Source organism: Pseudonaja textilis, chromosome 3 (assembly GCF_049901715.1).
Source record: "Pseudonaja textilis isolate UNSWEBS1 chromosome 3, rPseTex1.2, whole genome shotgun sequence".
Lineage (NCBI taxonomy): Eukaryota > Metazoa > Chordata > Lepidosauria > Squamata > Elapidae > Pseudonaja > Pseudonaja textilis.
In genome coordinates, this window is record NC_141992.1 from 46,533,831 (window position 1) to 46,553,385 (window position 19,555).

Genomic DNA, 19,555 nt, shown 5'->3' on the forward strand with positions numbered 1-19,555 from the left:
AATCTATTTTTTGAGCTCTTAATGCATAATCTGCTTTGTCTATTTCATCAATTTTAATTATCTCTGCCTTCTCCTTGTCTTTTTGATTAATTTGTTGTTTTATCAGTTCTATCTCCTCTGTTTTTTCTGTTTTCTATTTCCAGGGTTGCCTGTTCATTTTCCATTGTTATTTGCTGAGTTTTTCTGGTCTCACAACTATATCATGTATCAAATCCTTTTTCTCCCTGTGGTTCTTTGTTATGGTTTCATGGAGACTTTGCAACACCAATAATAATTCTTTTTGAAATATATTGGTATTTCTCTGTTGACACATTTTGTCTTATTTTAATTAGTCACAAAGTTATTGAATAATCTACCAGGGTCCCAAACTCCCTGTTGTCTGTAACACCAAAAAGCCAGTATTAAAAAATTTCTCTCTGTCCTGAGATCATTCCTCAGGATGGACAGTATTTATCATTCTTTATAGTCCTCCAACAGTCAGTTTACTTCTTCCAAATTTCCCAAAAAGTCTTTTTTTTTCCTTTAAATTTTCTTCTTCCATCTCTTTATGCAGTTATCAGATAAAATTTATAGTCCAACAGGTTTTCACCATATCTTCATAAATCACATAGTCAACTCTTTAGTTTCAATAGTAGTTCCAGGATATTTGTAATCCACGCTACTTGGCAATCTTCAAAAGTCTCACATTTTCCCCTTCTTAGCCATAAAACAAATAGATATCAGACATTTTCCAAAGAAATGAAAGAAAATATAAAATTCTTTAAAATACAGAGGGACTGGACTTGAATACTTTATGGGCAATATCTTAAAAAGGCTTTTTAAAATGCTGGAAATATTTGGTTGATTTTGGGGAAAACTTGCTTGAATAATATCAGAAATTGATTCTTAGCTTTTAAATCAGATATAACATTGGATACATAGGTGATAGTGCCATCTTCTGGTGAAAGAAAGGAACTACACTATATTTTTACAAGTCTGGAAATGTCCCAAGTCTGGGAGACTGTTTTGCTTTCTTTTCTCTCTTAGGTTCACTTTCTTTCAGGTCTGCAGTCTTTCTCTAGGTATTTATTTGCCACTTTTTTAGCATTTTAAAAAGTTGTTCTTTTCTTTGGTATTAATCTCTAATGTAGAAATTGAAAATCATCTCACCCAAATCCAATCCACTGTTCACACACCACTCCAGCACATTTCTTTCTTTGATTGTCCCAGCTTCATGGTGGCCATAATGGCCGCCTTCTTCTTCGTTGTAGGATAGGAGGGTAAGCCTCAGATCAGCAGGAGAGTTGCCACTCTCTGCAACCTGCAAGGTGCTCCTCCTTGCTTTGTCACCTCTTCAGGGCGACTTTAGCCCTTTAAGGACCCCCCAGGGATGAGGGTTCAGCCTAGGTTGGCGGAGTCCCATTCCCTACAACTGTCCCACAGCAATGCCAAATTGGAAGTCCCTTTTTCTTTTCTTCTCTACTAGAGGATGACTCCTGTTGCAAAAAGCTGATTAAATGTTGATGGATTATTTATGTAAGTATATTTATACTTCACTCTTCCTTCCACTATGGGACCATAAGACATATGTGTAAGATTTAAAGAGCTCTTATTCATGGAATGACTCCAGCTGATGATTGCTTCATATACTTATGAATCATATTCTAAGCCTATGCTGCTACTCAAATATGCTTCTGCCAGGCTTTCTGCAATGTCTAACATCCATTTAGCAGGAGATGTTTAAGAATATAAAAACATAGCACCACTTGTGATCACAGAATGGAAAAAAATATTATTCAGGCTGCAAAGATCAAAGCATTTAACTCCTAATAGACGTTGTGTTTATCATTTAGAGATATATGAGGAAAACAGATGGGTTGTTTTGTGTCCAAAAGCTTTCACAACAACTTATAGTCTTAGCAAGACAAAACAATACTCATGCCCTAACATTGGAAATACTCCAACGCTATGTGTATTTGGCAAATGATAGCATTCATTGTGAAGAAAAGGAAAGTGTATTACCTAGTTTGGATATAATGAGCTTAGTAAGGTTACTTTCTTGTTTTCCTGGAGTTCTCCTATTGTGCATGTAAAATTCCTGATGGTTCTGAAGTTATGATTTTTCTTCACACACATATATGTTTTAATAGCACTGTACAAGTGTTTGTACTGAAATCCACATTGCTTAAAAATCTGTGGTGAAAATGTGTAAAAAAAAAATTAGAAATGCTAGATTATGCTAGGAGGTTTTAGCCATTGAAAATATTGTCTGAATGGTTTGTGAAGCTTTGGATTTCATTCAATCATATGACATTGGTTAAAGATGGGGCCCTGTTGACTCTTGTGCTATGTAACAAAATTGTTGGATATAAGTGTGCCACAGCTTCTTTTTCAACACTATCCAATATGGTGGACTCAAGATCCATAAGAGCCATCAATTCCACAGGTCCCTGAGAAGCATTCTTCTCCACTACTAGTAACATAGTATCATATACTCCACAATATTAGCAATATGCCTTATGAATAATGCCACAAATCGAACCCTAGACTCTTTCCAAGTGGAGCAAGCACGCTGCCATTCTCCTTGTGAGAATCCGGGAGTACCCTAAACTGCATGCTCTTTATGTCTGGAAAATGCTACCCCATCCATAATTAATGGTGAAAAATTCCCAGATTTCAGGGATGAGGAGACCAACTTGAATGCAGCTTGTATTGATTAAAATAAATCATTTGATTTCCATCCACATGATTGGATAATCATGTGACAGGATTGGATAATCAAATATCTAGAAATAGAAATAGAAAGAAATAAAGCATTAGAAGCAATGATGCAATGGAAAACACAATTGCTGGACAATCGTGAATACCATCTAGGGGATTTACACTTGTGCAATTCCAGTCATTAGATATAGAGCAGATATAGTGCATTGGAATCAAGTTAGAATTAAGTAAAAGTAATAAAAACCTTAGATAGGAAAACCAGAAAAATAATGACAGTGAATCACACCCTTCATCCATGCAATGATATTGAATGATTCTATTTACCAAAGAATGTAGGTAGCAGTGGAATGTTGCAAATAAACCAGATAGTTGAAGGGGAAAAAAGGGCATTAGTAGAATATTTGAAGGATAGTGAAAAAGACGTATTGAATCTAGTACACCATGAAGGCTTACTGAATATTGAAGAAACTATACTGATGATAAGGACCAAACGGACAAATATCTATGGAGATTCTCAATCATCCAGGTCATAGTTGCCCCAAAGGTTCTTTTTCCAAGGGGCAACTGGACTTTCTTGATTTTTCTTTGAAAATGTTTTGCTTCTCATCCAAGAAACTTCTTCAGAATTGAAGAAGTTAGACACCACTTAGACACCATCAGCATTGACAAAATCATCATCAGTAATTGCAAAAGGCAGCTTTACATGGAACAGCTTACACCCTGCTGTTCCTTCAATATTATTAAAACTTTAATATTATTAAACAACAATATATATCAATCTCAGGTCCTTGGGAAGGATTAAATAGGTGGGTAAAAATGCCAAATCCAATGTAAACAGGTGGCTGAGTATGTAACCAACCATAATAATTATATAGCAGTAGGGAGACAGAGAAAAATGTCCCAAAACAGGGAGTTAGAAATGAATCTCTCCCACCAACTACCACTTGCTGGAAGCAAACTCAGTGGAAGAATGGCCATGACAACACCACACCTTCACTCCCTAAATCACAATCAATGTGATTGATGGTTATTAAGACACCAAAGAAGGGCCAGGACGAATGCAAAATCATCATCCCAGTTTCACCAAAGAACTCATCAAGATGTGTGATCAATGCTGCCTTGGAACTATGCTGAAGTCTGAAACCCAACTATTTTAAAATTCAGATTGATGCTGAAATTGAATTCACTTTCACAGCACCTACAGATTTGAAATACACCTTGCTTGAGTTAATTTATTCAGAAAATACAGGCATGGAAGGACTGATATCACAATGTTTCAAATAATGTTTCAGTCATTTTAATAACAAAAATGTTGAGAATTTCTAGAAATGTATTTAAACTGAGCTAAAAGGATTTTGAGGAAACTAAATGTAAAGTTTGTCAATTTAAAAGTTGAAAACAGGAATTTTTTCCTCCTTTACTATTTGACCTAGTTAAGTTCCTACTTAAAAAATTTCCAAAGTAAACTGGGGACAATCTGTCATTTATTGTTCTTCCCCAGTTACTCCTGACCTTCAGTTTATCTCAGTTTTGTTTTCCTGCCTTCCAATTATGTGCTATTATGAATATGACTTTAGTTTAACCTCTATTTTTGCATTATCTGTATAGTCTGAGTCTAGTTATAAATTTAGCTGGACCTCTCACTTTGATATACATCAGAAAGGAGCATGATAAGAAGCAGAGTTATTCTCTAAGAAATATGCAGGCATCTGGGGAAAAAATCACTGGATGTTACTTGCCCTGGAATACTTGCAGAAACTGTCAGAAAAATCCAACAATGGAAGCCTTTTATCTAAAATTTAAAAATCTATCATTCCTGCAATGCATATAAAATAGGACTAAAAGTATTGAAAAAACATGATTTTGCTTCCTTAAAATTTATATCAAGCAAAATGTTTTTTCAACTTGACATTTTTTTGTTCACATGATGGATGAAATAAGATAGCCTACCATGTGACCTGAAAGAAAAAAACAGTCTATATGAAATTAAGCAAATGCAGAAGCCAAGAAGTTATAAACAAGGATATTTTAATGGGTTTTTAAATTAGTGTTTCTGTTATGCAGAGAAGATTGTATTCCAATATTAATAAGTATAAGCTAAATAGAATACAGCAGGAGGCCTAGCATACAACACTATAATTTATTTAGCTAAATAGCTTAATCTGGATTCAATTACCTTTTGAGTTTATTGAAGTCCAAAAATATATGCAGGATAAAATGATTTTCCCTAAATATTCCTGACATGTGATATGTTTTCAGATAATTTCAATGATAATGGAAGGCACAATATGAAATCCAACAATTTCTCATTATAGCTTCCTAAATATAAAGGATAATAGATTTGCAGTTACAAAATGCATTTACCATAAAATCTAAGTAGGTATAATTTAACAACAAATGACATCCTTTGAACAAATGTTGAAGTCATCAGACAGGATTTCTTATTGTGAAGAATAATTTATAATAGATAACATAGACTGGTCTTGGATAGAGTACAAATGGGCAGATGTCAGTAGTTTTAAAAATGCTCAAACCAACCTGCCTAATTCAAAAGATTGTGCAAAGCCCCAAACCTGTTTTGCATTTTGGAGTTTCTGCTACATTCTAAATAGTGATATTGTAGGGCAGCTAAGGCAAAAAGGGGGAAATCCTCTTGGGGTTTGCAATTGGTGTTCTAGTATTTGTACTCTAATGGGAAGAATGGAAGGAGAAGAACTGGGTGCTATCCATGGTCAGCAAGAATCTTTTCTAATAAGGATTATTACTGTGATCAAGTCTGAATTAAACCCCTAATTACAAAATATAGGGAAACAAAGACATTTTTTTTTAAAAAAATACTTTTTCTTTATTGTTTTGACCTTTTTATTTTTAACAGTTATATAACAATGTTAAATGTCTGTAATTGCCTATTTTCTGACTCTTTTATAGAAAAGATCACTCTTCTTTTCCTTCAACATTTGACTGTCAATTGCATCACATACTGGGGGAACACACAGTGCAGGTGGTTGATTGAATAACAACAAACCCCACCTCCTTCCACTCTGCCCCTATCTTCCCCATATGTCCTTAAATTTTAATGTTTGGCTTTAATGTATGTTTTAATGTATATGTATAGATGTATTTTTATGACTGTAAGACTTCCAGAGCTACCCTATGTAAGATAGGTAGCCATAAATTTTATAAATAAATACAGAAGTTATCCTTCCTTACTACACTTCCTCTTCCAAACAAAACCTCATCAACTATCTTGTGAAATTGGCCAATGGATCTTCTTAACATAAGCCAATGTTTATTGTACATTTTATTGTACAGTTTCTCTCAAGCAAATAAAAACATCCTGAATTTTCCCAAATCATCCTGGATTTAGACTTTATCCCAACTCAAGGTGCAATCTTAACACAAGGAAGGTAAGATACTGCATGAAAACATTGGAGCTAACAGCAGCCAGGGACTGTTAAGAGAAGAGTTAATTTCTACAAGGTCCAGATTTTCTAAATGATCTTCTTTTTAAAATCCTGGCCTGCTGGAGACCACAGTTCATCTATTCTGGAGTGGGTCTACTTGACCTAGCCAAAAGGCAGAAGAAGATTGTATCTATGACATTCAGGCAATGGAATTTCCTGCTCCAAGACAACATGTTGATTCTTTCCCTCATGCAGTTTAACTTCCAGATCACCATATTTTTATTCCAACAAACTTATGGTTTGTCTGACTTCTAGATTGTGTATTTATGCAAATTGGGTTGCTGACTATCTCCTGCGTTTTTGTGGAGATTCATCCAGATCATAGTTGTTTCAAATGTGTTTTTTTCAAAAGGCAACAGGACTGTTTTTTTCCTTGAGGAAGAAGTTGTTTTTGCTTCTCATCCAAGAAGCTTCATAAGTCCTATGTTTTCTTGGTTATTTCTAGTTATTAAAATAATTGTGCTTAATTATGCTGTCTATCTCATTTAAGTTGAAAAGGCAGGATGTAAGTTTGTAATTGGTAATTGAAATAAAATGTACCTTGACATTGTTCATGACTGATTGTATACAACAAGTTCATTCAAGCAAAAGAAATATATAGGTTTAGACTTTTTGTCCCAGTCTGAATATATACTGCTCAAATGGCATAGTGTGATATTTGAAGCAGTTCCACTCCATCTCCATTTACTATCCTTCAAAATCCTTCAAAATAACTTGAAAGTATTTCTAAATCATTACCAGTAGTACAGTGCTGAGACAAATAAAAGAAATGATTGGTCTTGCTCTGAACTGTTGCAGGCTCTGTAGGCAAAAGAACCTTCCACACATAATGGAATGAAATAAAATTATTAACATGGTTATAGTGTCTACGCGTTTCTAGTCTCCTGTGAAAAAGAAGAGAGAAACCAATGGAGTCTTCCCCATTTCATCCTTGCAGCGGTACCTGAATTACCAAAGGGGAGGTGTGAAGCCAACATTGTCATTATTAGGCCTGACAAAGAATACCTGGAACTGGTGAAGCAAGTGGAGAAAGAACTTATTCCCATGTACTTGAGAGGAGCCCCTCTGGCACCTCAGTTGATCCAGAAGTAAAGTGATTCAGTTGCTGAAGAGAGAAATTGGACCACAAGTGTGTCACCACAAGTGTGCCAGCCCTGAACAATGCCAACACCTCAGAGATGCCCTCAGAATCAATACAAAGAAATTGATGTTAAAAGAACTAAACATAGATGTGCACAATATGGACATAATAATATAGCACCTATGCCTTCAAGTTCCTTTTTATGCACTTTATCTTTCCTTTATTCCTTTACATCTTTCTTTTTTTTTCTAAATATTAGTTATTTCATGTTTACAATCTTAATAAATTCATTTGAAAAAAAATAAAAGGAAATCAACAAGACTGAAAATATGAAAAATATCTGAAAAATATTGATCCTGGGACCATGCCCTTGCTTGTAGTCAGTAACCATGACCATAGTGGGATTTCCCCATGATTGCAGATATTTTTCTAGAAGTCCACTTTTTTCTCATACAATGGAATAGGAGCTCCCTGTTTGGTTGTTGCAATCTATTTCCTATTCCAGTTGTTTGTCTAAATTCATACCCACAAACTGCAAAATTGTTTGTCTAAGAAGAAATGTGGATATACACAAGGGAGAAATAAAGCACCAGGGACTGCTGTCATATATTGCATTAGCAGAAAGCTTGGCTCCTTTCAAGACATTTTAACTAAGCTGATGCAATACATTCCTGGGACTCTAAGTAACTGACTGACTTCTTCCATGAAGAGATTCTGTATCCCTTGTCCCTCCCCTTTCTAAGTTTGCTGACATCTGTCTCACTTTGGAACTTTGATTCCTGCTGTTTCCAATAGGAAGACTTGGAAGTAGACACTAATCTTAGCACAAAAATAGTTGTGTGTGAAGACTTACTAATGATACCATAAAACCTTTCTGTTCTCTGCCCCCAGCTTGTGCCCTAGTAAAATATTTGAGCTGTGGTAAGCAGAGGAAAAAATGTGTGAAAATATGAAAACGCTATTAAAACATTACTATGTTTATGTATTGATTTTTTTCCCAGAAAAATCTAAGAGTTTTTCATTCTGGCTTCCTTCTTTAGAGTTTTTTACATACATGAAAAATATCAAAACTATATTACTTTACCAGAGAATACATTCAAGCTCAGCAGTGATCTGATGATGGACACTAATTTAGATAGGATTGGGCTATCAATAGCTAGTAGGCTTGACAGCTGTATCCTATGTCTTGAATACCAGATGTTAGTACATACCAGTTAAAAAGAGTTTCATTCTTTCTGCATGTGCACCTGAGCTTTCCAAATGCACTTGGGTAGCCATGTCCCATCCAAAATGCTGGTGTAGGAGATGGCTAGGCTGAGCCCAAGGAAGGGGTCAAAAATGTCAGCAGTCATGAATCCCTTCACACCTACAATAGATCTAAGTCCAGCCCATTGTCAATTCCTTATCTACCACCAAATTGCTTCAACTGTTAGTGGTTCAGATTCTTGTAGAGCGCCTCGGTGGTGCAGTGCTAAGAGTGAATTATTGCAGGCCATCTCTGCTGACTACCGTCTGCCTGCAATTTGGCAGTTCAAATCACACCAGGTTCAGAGTTGACTCATCCTTCCATCCTTCCATCCTTCCAAGGTGGATAAAATGAAGACCCGGATTGTTGGGGGCAATATGTTGACTCTGTAAAACTGCTTAGAGGGGACTGTAAAGCACTATAAAGCGGTATATAAGTCTGAGTGCTATTGCTTGCTATTAAGCTTGCAATAAATCTTTATTAAACTGTCTGGATGTCCTGATTTCCCTGACGCTTGATAGCTGGACTATCTGGACACATGGACTGAGCTAGCCTTGTTCTTACATTCTTCAAACTGTAACTCACCCTTAGGGTGAATAAATAACATGTCCAAATGTTTATGTTACACATGAGTCTTTTAACTGAGGGATAGCTAGAGGACAGTCCTTTATTTTGAAAACTTTTCAATTCAAGGACTTTGAAATTGCCATTCATGTTTCATTCTTGAAGCATACAAATCACCACATCAGAATCTTCTCTCTATGTCTGTATTGGATTGTAATACAACTGATTGTAATTGTAAATGTACATGTACATATATGTAAGCAAATGAAAATACGCAGTTCTGTTTTAATGCATGTCATCTTTGAGACAAGATGTAACTGATCATGTTATAAACAAACAACTGCATGTAAAATGTAACTATTTCATTTAGAATTTTCCCATAGAATTTTCCCATAGTTACAGAAGAGCTGCTAATCTATTTTGAATTTGTTTAGTTTCGTTTATGATGATGAAATCTGTGATTATGTCATGTGCTTCTATATTTATGTAGTTGGGCTTTCAATAATATAATACACATTTGTCTACTAGTTTAAATAACATATTGTGAGTTGAACTGCAAATTATAAAGGGCAAAATTAAGAGTCAGCAAGTTACACATAAATACAATGTATACATACTAAAGTAGAATCCAGAGAAGGTCACAGTTATATTTAGCTCCTAGTGCTTGAGTTAGAGATGGCCAACTGCTGTCTCTTGAGTTGCATCTTCTTTTAAACCATTTACTTAATTGTAATCAACATCTTTTGAATGTATAACATTAGATTTGGTTCCACCTTCAGAGCAACAGAGTTCTATAAGAAACAAGACATTCTAGATTTTAGTATGTTTTTGTAAGATGATACATTTGTAAGCAATGGCACGGTTATATACAGTTGTTTCATAATTATGATGTGAGATCATTATTGCATTTTGATTATGGAGCCAATGGGTTAGTTTGTGCAGAAAATATCAATCCCTGTTGCAGGAATGGGCAAACCTCAGCTTGCATATCTTCTTGTAATTATGCTCCCAAATGGTCATTTTTTTTTCCAAAAATAAGAAGGAAATAGAAAGAATCAACCTTTTGAAATTTCACATTTAAGAGACTGTCTGAAACCGCAACAGTGCCCTGAAATTGTGTGATGTTATGGTGTTTAAGTTTTTAAGCATGGAAATTGGAATAGGCTGCTTCCCAGAACTTGCCAATTTCCATTCCTATCTTTTTTTTAAAATGCCAAAATGGAAAAACAGTCAAACTAATCTGCCAGTACAACTTCCTGTGATGTCATTGTTAAAATTAATCTCTTGCACAGTCCTACAGCAGCTTGGGAAAAATTGTAATCTCTTGATTGTGTCCTGGAGAGTCGATTTCTATATGCAGACAAGTGGTGGCCATCTGGGGTGTGGGTCAACTTTTCCCAGCTTGGCATTTTGTTGATTTATTAATTTATTTATCAATCAGTCAGATTTAGGAACTGCCAATTTCCCTGATAAAGAGACTTTGGGCTACGTACAACTAAATTTTTAAGATCTGTTGGGAATTCTCACTCAGCATGGAGAAAGCATATTGATGAAATTGGTCTAAATCAATGGGATATAAACAAGTAATCCAGACAAATTAAACATATACTAACAGATCTCTGCTGGATACTTCTTTTATTGAAATCTGTACTTTTAAGATGTTTAATGTCTGATTTATCAAAGTCACATTTGAAGCCTATATTCAACTAGTCCCCCTTATAGTGATTCTTAAATAATTTTAGTAAGATGAATTCTACATTCATTGTTTTACTTGGTTTTTAAATGGCTGGTGATTGTATGTTTTTAATTACTAATTGGCTGGTTTTGTATGTTTTTAATTACTTTAGTATAGATTTTTTTTCATCCCCAACTGCAATGATACTTTTAAGACTATCAATCAACAGCATCTGCCTATCCTAGATCCTTGTAAAGAACTCAATAGGTGAATAAAAATGTCAAATCCAAGTCTCAATTTCTGGCTGACTCTATGACGAACCATAATAACTTAAGTGGAGTACATGCTTAAAATTATCTGCTACATAAAATTATCTGTTACAATGTCCTACCAGTCAATGACTACTTCAGCTTTAACCACAACAATACAAGAGCACACAACAGATACAAACTCAATGTAAACCGCTCCAAACTTGATTGCAGAAAGTACGACTTCAGCAACAGAGTGATCAATGCCTGGAATGAACTACCTGACTCTGTTGTTACATCCTCTAACCCCCACTCCTTTAACCTTAAACTATCCACTATTGACTCATCCCATTCCTAAGAGGTCTGTAAGGGGTGTGCATAAGTGCACAATCATGCCTACCGTCCCTGTCCTATTGTCCCCATTTATTCGTACCTATTTCCTGTATTCATACTCATGTTTATACTTATACTTATCATCTTGTAAGCGATTGACAAATCAAATAAATAAATAAAAATGTGCACATGAAGGAAAGAAAAACATGGGTTGTGTTATATGTCACTTACATCCAGGAAACAAGTTAATGGGCAATGAAAGAATCAACTTTTGCTTTTTTTTTGACCCCTGCCCCACTCCTGTCTTCTTTTCTTTTTTTTATGAGCATTTTTGGCAAGCATGTACATTCTGCAGAAAAGCTACTCCTATGATGACATTCGATTTTCAGGTAAAAATAGGGCATGTATGACAACTGACAAAGCTCCAGGAAGGTTTTTTTTTTCAAATTTTCCTTTACTAGCCTTTCCCCCCTTCTTTTAGCATAGACCAGGTTAGGTTTACATAATATGTAAGCAATGTAGTAGGTGAAACACTGGGGGGACGGGACCTGATACTCCTAAGTAACCAATACTTATGTACAAACAGATTTTTCACTTCAGTACAGAGATGCTCTAGAAGTTAACACAATCTATCATTACTGAGGAAATGAAGATAGAGATAACTCCAAAGTAAGGGAATGCATTTTTCCCTGATCAAGAGGGCAATAAACACTACTGATATCTATATTACAGGCTAATAGATATTAGGTCATTTTGTATATCTACTTTGAATCCTCATATCATCAAATAACACATTCAGAAAAAGTAAAAGAAGAGATTATATATTCCTTCCTGTTTAATGAGACACTTGTTAACTTCCTGATGTGCCAAGAAGTCACTATTTGATTCCAACAAGAAGGTAAATTAAAAGCTAAAATGAAACAACAGGACAAAGTAAGACAGCACCAAGTCTTTATAGAATGTGGTGGCTGTTTACTTTTCAACTGCCTTCACTGTTATCTATGAGGAGGCAGTGACAACCACCAGCTGCGTCCCTCACCTTGTTGTTATAAAAGTCTACTTTTAAGACTTGGAAGGACTTTCTTGTTTGCTTAATGACACACAGGCATCCATATTTTCCTTTATGGAAGTTTACTTGAGCAGCAGCTTAATTTTACATTAAAACAAGGACAGAACATACATCTTCAACCATAGCAGCAATCTAACTTATGTGATGCAGACATGTATAGTTCTGACTTCCAGCACTTTGCAATGATCAGCCTGTGGTGCTGTAGGCATAGTGACACCAATGTCGATCAGAGAAATAGGGAAGGCATGCTCATTTATCAATCCCGCATAATACTTGTTGACCTAAACAGGGATTTGTCTTTGCCTGTTCATTTAGTTATGGTCCTTTCCCCAAAACTGATCTGTAATTCAGGGAAAGGTGATTAAGTGAAGCCAACAACAACAACAAGCTAGTAGCAAGGAAGGACTGGTGCTTGCTCAAAAGAATGGGCATGCAGGAAAGGAGGGGAATAATATAGAGGGTCTTTACCCTACTTCCCAGCCCCTTGCTTAATGGCATTTGGCTGTTTCTCCCAGCACTTGAATAATAATTGTGAAGATTAGTGGAAACAGAATGAAGAAGGTAGCTGTTCTACGAATACAGACATTCATCTCACTGGCTGGCTGCCATTTTCTCCATCAGGAAATTATCCCGTTGGCACTTCTGAACAGCAAACTGTGTGGAAATTAATATGTGCAAGGAAAGTCATTGCACACAAACAGCTCACTACAGGGGAATGACTCCTTTTCATTTCCAATAGTAACCACAGTATTTGTTGTTTGTATGATATGAGCCTTAGTTACAAATAACAAGTGCACATTTCATTGTTATTGCTTGAGACACCCTGATGTTTGGAGAGTCCAGCTATGATGATTTGGCAAGTTCTTCTCTTCAACTATCCAGTTTTTCATCAACCAAATGAGTATATAAAACCATTTCCTCATGCTTAACATAGCCAGACATTTATGTATCAATATAGTTTTTTGCTAGAATATTTATAGTCTCTTTGCTACCCTGGCTTGCGAATGGAATGTATTAGCTTCACTGCAACAAGTGAGGAGGGGCAAATATTTTGAGGGTTCCAATTGGCTGATGAGTAGCCAATGTTTTCTATTTCTCGCTCAGAAATCTATCAATAACCAATCAAGGTCGTATAACTATATCTCTCTGAGAAGGGAAAGAATGAAAGAAACTTCACATACCATTGTTCTGTATTGGTTATCAGGAAAAAACGATCATTTTGTAAGGCATAAAGCATTGCACAAGACTGTTTAAATCATGAGACAGAGATGAGGCAGATTAGGGTTATGTAATCAAAGTAGAACACCAAAGTTGCTAGGACACTTTATTGCTAATAAAAACTACAAATGATGAAGGATTCATATTGTGAGTATAAATGAATTATTCAGTGTAAAATTTAAAGCATTTAGATTATTTTAGCATTTTGTATGTGAGGATGTCCTTAAATTCTAGCTGAGCTACTTTGGCTCTCCACAGGTTTCCAGATCAAATTCAAGGTGCTTGTTCTTACATAGAAATCCTGAAATGTCTTGCCAGTAATTCCTTCTGCTATAAGGGCTGTCCTAAAAAGATTGAGTTCTTTTTGCAGTGATGCCAGCTTCATAAAAAAAAAAAATCCTCCTGTCTTTTAGAGAATTAACAAATAATATCTCTGCTATAGTTTGACTGTTTCATCTAAGCTGGCTAGCATTTATATAAATTATATATTTACACAAATTATTTTCTTTAATAAAATAGAACAAATCAGCTACAAGCCACTGGGTCTGGCCAAGTACATTAGGAAATAAACCTTCCCTAAGGAAGATTAAACATTTACGACATTCCTTAAAATAATCCCATCGATTTGCCAAGCAAAATGTCTATGCTGAGTTTGTGTGGGCAAATCCATCCAGAGCAGAAGCAAGTCATACAAACTGAGAATCTTTCCAAGCAGGTTTTTTTTTCTGGAGTGCATACAGTTCATACCACCCTTTTCTTACTAACTTCTAGTATCCAGCTAAAAAGCTAATGGAAATGAGAACTGTCAACCAAATGTTTCAGAATATTCCTTTTTATTTCAATGTTCTTTTGATCTTGTGATAGCCATATCATAATAAAAGCCTATCCTGGATCTGACAAAGAAAAAGAGATAAGAATATCTTCATTTGCCTTGCTCTGTAGCAATGCCAACTAAGTTGGGAAACCTTTTTAGATTCAGATTATCTACTGTTTTTTCCTATGTACATCCTCTATTTATTATTGGCATTTAAGGTGGCATTCATGACCAACATTCATTTTAACCTCCTAACAATAACTTGGGAAGGAACATTGGGGGTGGGTGGCACAAGCACTGGTTCAAAATAGTTTATGTATTTATTTTATATCCTATCTAGAAATATATCCTATCTCCCTCATAGAGCAATTCTATAATGTTTTCCAAATATAATGTTCCTCTTGTAAACTAATGCCTTGCTTCTAAACTCAATTTTCTTGTGGAATTGATTCCATGTAATATGTCCCAAAGCTCAGAACTGAAGAAGCTTCTTGGATGAGAAGCGAAATGTCTTCAGAGAAAAACAAAGGCCAATTGCTTTTTGAAAACGCACCTTTGGCATACCCATGACCTAGATAACTGTGAATCTTCATAGACATTCATATAATATGCTTTAATTAAATATGCTTTAATTAAATCACTGGATAGTATATGGATTAAGACCTTCTTATTCTCTATATCTTTCACATAGGTTACCTCACAGGTTTAAGAAGATAAATAAGGTAATACTCTAACAATTTTGCCTAAGAATAGAGGTTTAAAACTAACAACACGTAGTAGCAGACCCATGTCTATAAACATGTTGGTCTTATAATACAGGAGTTTCATATAAAAGGCAATCACTTCATTCTCAGAAAAGTGTGAAAGAAAATTTACAAGGATTTCCCTTCATGAACCCCGTGGACTCTTATACTCTAAATGACTAGCTAGCTCAGAAACATGGCTCAGAATACAAAAATCCAAATAATTCTCTGATTGAACATCATTCCCCTTACTTTACCCAGTATTGTTTGCTCTTGAGTCTGGATATGAATTTGGAGCATTTCCCAACCCTACCTGTATAAGCCAGAGATTGAAAATGGGATTTTTGCATGCAAAAATGTGCTATACATATGAGCATCTGTCTCTTTTGGCTTCAGCATCTGTCTACTGCCTGAATTGCAACCAAAGATCCAATTGTACATATGATTGGAGAAGACGACTCTCATTGGCCTTTAGCAATAAGATTGCTGTCTGGCTAGGGCAATCCCTGGTTTTCCATGCACTGATGAAGTACATTTCATGGGCAGTAACCTTGGACAAATTGGTTAGTTCTCCATATTGGGCCAGAGCTCATAGTAATAAAAAACTGGTAATTTTGCTTTCTCTATTGGTAATATTCTGGATTCTAGCCAAATGTTTAAGCCTTGACTATTTGTTTTCATACTTCCTCTGCTTGCCAGTGTTTATATGAGTCATAATCTTTCTTTTGCTGTTAAAACAAAATAATTTGGAGTTTAAAACATCAAAAGAACAGGCTAAGTAGGAACCAAACATTCAAAACAGCCAAAGTAAAAGCTTACAATCGACATCAATATTAATAATCCATTTCTATTTGAAGAAAAACATCTACCCCAAAGTTTAGCTGGTAAATTTATGGATTATCCCCTGTTGTACTCCCCATTTCATGCCACCTCATGGTGGATATCAGAGTACTGAGGGCCACATGGAGTTCACAATAAGCAGCAGGTATACAGCTCTGTTTTCAAATGCAGAAAAAGAGACAATGCTAAAAGACCACCTCTCCCACTAGACCAAAAAGTTTTAAAAGCCAAACAGGAAAGTGCCTGCCTTGGGCAAGTACAATTATACTATTAACCAGTCCAAATTATGTGTGGGCTGGGTTAAGAAAGAAGCCTCAACTGCAACGTCCTGCAACATCCTTTGTTCTTCAGCGAAGGCTTACTCACAGATAGGGTGTGCCTGCCTAGATGAAAGCTTTTGGGACCAACCAGTCTGTTAATTTCTGCAATACTGCAGTACACCAGGGGAGAACTCCCTCTTTGTTAATACTTGCCCCTTTATAGCTAATGTTATGGTTCCAGATGCCTAAATCCAGATTTCAAAAACAATAGCATGATTATGCATTTATGGGGTTCATTTACAATTCTTGGCCCGAGGACACAAAAACAGGATGAAAAGCTATAAGAGTTGTAAGCTGTCTCTTCCCCATCCAGTTTCCTATTATAAAGGAGAATCAGCACTGCCCAGTCTTCTAGCTATTTCCCTTGAGAACATAATTTTCCAATGGAATTTCCTGCTCTTTGGAGCTGCAAATATAAAATGCATAACTGGGAGGGTAAGAATCCTGAAAAAAGGGCCTTCCCCCATTTAAAACACGTCCAGTTTACAGGTTTCAACAGCCATGAACCATCTCCATTTGTATCTCTGATGGCTGAAGTTTATACTTATGTATTTCAGACTGGGCAGTGCTGACCAAGGCTTTTGGCCTCCTAAAAGAAAGCTGACTGACATATCATAAATAGCACATATCACCTAGAATATATAAGTCTCCTGTATTTATCTAAACTGAAGCAGTTCATGCACATGATTTTTAATGATCTGCCTAGAGCCTTGTAAAGGAGTTCTACACATTTTCTATCTTGCAGTAACTTGGAATAAGACACCTTTTCTTTGACAACTTGTATGACCAGGTTGAGATGGATTAGAAAGCTGCATCTACTCCATTAACCAATTGTCTATCATGGCCACTTTTGATAATGTCGCCATCCGTCTTATTCTCATGACTGATTTTTGTACTAGTGATATCTTTGTTACTTGGTTACTTAGTTTTCTGGTTTATGAGAGAATATAGTAAAAATGATCAAACATTTCAAAGCATTATCAGATTAACTTGTGTACTTCAACTTTGTTTATGAAGTTGAACCTCTAATTCAGTCCAGCTATTTCCCCAGGAGGTGAATGCCTGTATGAGTTCTCATAATTGCTTATATCCTTCTCACATTTCAATCTCATTTATTATCTTGCCTTCCCCCAATTTTTTTTATTGTGTGAGGGAAATGTGCCCACACTTCCCTTCAGCAACATTTCTTAATTTCTCACAAAATCACATGAGTTAGATTCAATTCCACTTGGAAAAGCGAGGCACAAAGTACATATATTGCAGGAAAACAATTCTTTTGGAAAGCACTTGACCTCAATCTATCAAGAATAGATCTGCTGTCCCTTAAGAGTTGAAATGTTACAAGATATATCTCATGCGTCTCTCTTTGATGTGATTGTCTTCCACTGAAATGGATAAAGGTCCAGAGAAAGTAATGTCCAGGCTCCTGAGCAAATCTGAGGACTTGTGGAATAATTCTGCAGAATGTCATCTTTCCCAACCCTCCAGTCATCACAGGAACAAGTAATGAGAGATCATTTGGCTCAAAGAAATGCTAAACCAGTAATGTGCTTTGGAAAGGCATGTTCCTAAATTCAGCATATACAGTATATCTAAAATTCAATCAGTCATTCAATAAACCTGCACAGTTATGTTAACAGTGAGATGAGTAGCATATAAATTTAATAAAGAAATAAAGATTAATCTGTCACTGGAAAAAATTGCATTTATTGAACGGGATGCATGTTCAACTTAGACATATTTAGGATTGTGCTATAGGGAAATCTAATGTGTTCAAACTTACATTGGGGACCGATTTGCTTTTATTTATTTAAGGATAACAAATACAACAAACAGTGGGACTTGCTTCCAAGTAAATACATGCATATTGCTAAGCAGCAGAACAGTTCTGCACATACTTACTCAGAAGTAAATAATTCTAAATTAAGAGAGTTTCCAGGTAAAGTATTCATTGCAGTTAGTTAAATCCTTTAAGACTCACCTTTAGGTTTAGAAAAAATGGGGAGGGAATTGAAAACTAAGATCCTAGTTTATGAGTATTTAAATGTTTGTTTAGTTCCTTCCTTCTGAACTTCAGTTTCTTATTACAAAGGAAAACTAGTTTAAGAAATGAAAAGCCTGGGTATTCTTTTGCTTGGAGAGAAAGCAAACATCACAAGATTTTTTTTTCAAATATCATTGTTTCATAAGAAGCAAATTTTCATCACTGGCTATTCAAAAGAACTCTGAAGCTCTTTCTTCTTTCAAACAAGATACATAGCTTTGATAAAACAACTTTAAATTTCATGCAAATAGAATTAATCAGTACCACTTAGACATTCCATTCTTAAGAATGTAGAACATATAGACCTGGAGTCTAGCTCTCTTTCTTCCATCTATTAAAGCTATTATTGTGAACCAGTTTGATCAATGATGCAGCTTTTGAAAACAAACCTTGCTTTTCTGTGGGGTTCATAAGCAGGAGACTGACATGCACAGGAAAACAAAACAAGGGGGAGGGGGGAAATCCGTAAATCCCATGGAAACAGTTTCAGCTTTTTAATCACAAACTTCACATGCAAGTCTTTCTGGTGGTCAGAAGTTTTATGAGTCAAAAAATCAGATATGAAACCCTGCAAAACAACAAGAGGATAAGTAGAGAGGGAAACATCCCATTTGACTGGTGGTGAAAGAAAGAAACAGTCCCTGCTAGATGAGGTTATTCCCAAAGAAGACACTTGATCCAGGCTTACCTGTTGACACCTGTCTTCCTCCTGCCTGCTTTTGTGTTCTTTAACTTCCGGACTCTTTGTCCCCCACTTTACTCCTCCTCCTCCTCCTTCTTCCCTCTCTCACTCTGATCCAGTCCTAATACAAATGTGAGCCTCTTCCAAGCTGTGTGTGTTTTCTCTGGTTTTGTTCCTCAGAGATTCTTTTAGAGAGGGCGGGTGGGAGCGAGGGAAGGAGGAGAAAATCATAACAATAACGTCTTTCTTTGGCAGCCAAACTCCTCAGCGTTTAAACTACATGCGTGTCCTGCTTGCCGGTGGAGAGAATCATGTGGAAAAACATTTCCTTCTCCTCAGGCAAGAGGGCTCCCCACCCTCGTTAAGCAAATCACATGTGCCTATGCAAATCTGTACATACATACCCACACTTTATATATTTACCTTGCACTTTGCATTTATTATTAGCAGGGTAACCTCTCCTGACTTTACAGTAAAACAATACATGGTACAAAATAGACAGAAGGAAATATGA

General features: G+C 35.9%; 1 protein-coding gene across 8 annotated transcripts in view; it reads right to left on the reverse strand.

Annotated features, from left to right (window-relative positions):
• PRELP (proline and arginine rich end leucine rich repeat protein) overlaps window positions 1-19,219 on the reverse strand; it is a 36,745-nt gene extending 17,526 nt beyond the window's left edge. For 2 of the 8 annotated variants that reach the window (XM_087929498.1, XM_087929503.1), the window contains exons 1-3: window positions 19,048-19,219; window positions 18,749-18,927; window positions 9,673-9,846 (exon numbers count right to left, since the gene is read on the reverse strand). The gene's annotated coding sequence lies outside the window, so the exon portion shown is untranslated. Of the gene's footprint in view, window positions 1-4,876; window positions 5,020-7,169; window positions 7,270-9,672; window positions 9,847-18,748; window positions 18,928-19,047 lie in introns of those variants that run through there. The other 6 variants (XM_026715544.2, XM_087929501.1, XM_087929502.1 and 3 more) reach the window with 5 other exon arrangements.
• Between the last annotated feature and the right edge of the window lie 336 nt (window positions 19,220-19,555).